Consider the following 2,066-nt stretch of genomic DNA (forward strand, 5'->3'; position numbering starts at 1 on the left):
AAAAAAAATCGCAATCACGGTGCAAGCGGGCTCATGCAGCGAACTATAATCTGCAATGTTTACTGTCTCGGGCATTACAATTTTCCCCGTAAGACGTAAGACGGGGTACGGGGGCGCCGCGTGGTCAAAAACCGTTTAATGGCAATCGGTGCATGCCATGCCATGGGCGCTGCACGCCGCTGCACGCGCAGCAGGGACATCTCGTGCGGGCCGCTCTCTGTTAGTGCGGAAACACGCTCACCGGCCCGCATTCCAATCCAATCATTTCCAATCCAAATTACTTAGGCCCTTGTGAGCGGCGCGCGGCGCCAGGCTGGGCGTGCCGCTGGAGGACCTGCAGCGCCGCCGGTAAACGGAACCGACGCCCCGCCCCGCGCCCCGGCGTGTGGGTTAGGCCCTCCTCTGTGTGTGATTGCTCACTCAATCCCGATGAGAAAAATCATTTGTTGGAAAGGCGGAGTTGTAGTTACTGAGGGGATTTTAACGTCCGAAATTTTTTGAGGGAAAATTGGAAACATCCCCTGAGAAAAATTGGAAAAAAATTTAATGTTTCCAGAAAAAATAAAAAAATTAAAAACTTTTCATGAAAAAAATCAGATATTTAAAAAAACAACAAAAAAAACCATCTTCAAACATTTCGCAAAAATATTTTAAGAGAAGAGCCATTTTTGGGGACTGTCTAAAAATTAAATTTAATCAGATTCCAACGAAGTTTAACTACTGAAGTCGCATATAGTTCGAACTATTAATTCTTCCACCCGGGAAATCCCTAGCCAGGCAGCAGTTAGTCGTTTGGGTAAAGGGCAGAACCGCGACGGATTGGGTGGGGGGGGGGAGTCTGTACCCGCGGCACCTCGCCGCGCACTGCACACACACACACACACACACACGCTAACGCAGTCGTCATTATGTAAATGTGGTAATTGCGACGCGTTAATCAAGCCCCGATTTCCGTTCGTGACTTAAGGACGCGCGCGTGCAGCGGGCGTGCAGCGGGCGTGCGTGGGCGTGCACGACGTGCCGTGTATCTCTTTTAGCGAGAGTGCTGTGCCCGCCCCGCCCGCACACCTCTGCTGGGAAGAGACGCGGTGTCCTCCATTGTGGCGAGGCCACTCATCGGGCCGCCCCGTCGGCAGGGTTCCCGAGTCGCTTTCGGCGGCGGCGCCCTTCCGCAGGCTGCCGTCTCAGTCAGTTTACCTGGGAGGGCCCGCGCGCCTTTAGGGCGAGTCCCCCTTCTGGACCGCGATAAGGTATAATCGTGATCTAGGATACAAGGGTTGGCCGTGTTCGGAAGCAGCTTTATCATCAAGGGCGCCTGCTTCTTGATAATGAACCGGAGAGTGTGAAACGAACGGCGGTTTGTGAGATAAAGGCACATCAAAGGAGGTGCCCGTTGAGAGGATCCCCGGCGGTGAGGACTTCAATGAGCAGGGCGTCATTGACGGACACCGTCACCGAGGATGCCGTCATCGAGGACGCCGTCATTGAAGACGCCGTCAATGAGGACGCCGTCATTGAGTACGACGTCATTAGGACGCCGTCAATGAGGACGCCGTCAATGAGGACGCCGTCAACGAGGGGGGGTTTTACTTCAAGAAAACGTGAACAGAGTATACTCCGTATTACACTGTCTTCCGCGGTATTACGCCGGTATTACATGGAAAAAATTACCATTTTAAAGCATATTTTGATATTTTTCGGTATTACATTGTGCGTAATTCCGTGTAATACCCAGGTCAGGTGTACAGGGTATTACGCAAGGTAAAACCGGCGTGTGGACGACTGCGGACATGACCTGGGTCCCGAGGGTCAGGAGTGACAACTGCGGACATCGCGCGCGGGAGGGCGCGCTCCTCGAACGCGGCCGGCCGACCGGGCGGCCGAGTGTGACAACTGCGGACGTCCATGACCGACGGGTTGCCTACTCTGGCTCCGGCAGGCGCTCCTCCGCCTGGGCGGCACGTCCAGGCGCTTGAGTGCTAACGGAGCTAGGCGGGTTCAATCGCGTACAACAGAGAGTGGTCGCTGGTTCGAATGCCAGCAAAGGAGGCTGGTGGGTTGCCTAC

The sequence above is a fragment of the Frankliniella occidentalis genome, unplaced genomic scaffold (genome assembly GCF_000697945.3).
Source record: "Frankliniella occidentalis isolate FOCC.00 unplaced genomic scaffold, Focc_3.1 Scaffold76, whole genome shotgun sequence".
In the NCBI taxonomy this organism is placed as follows: Eukaryota; Metazoa; Arthropoda; class Insecta; order Thysanoptera; family Thripidae; genus Frankliniella; species Frankliniella occidentalis.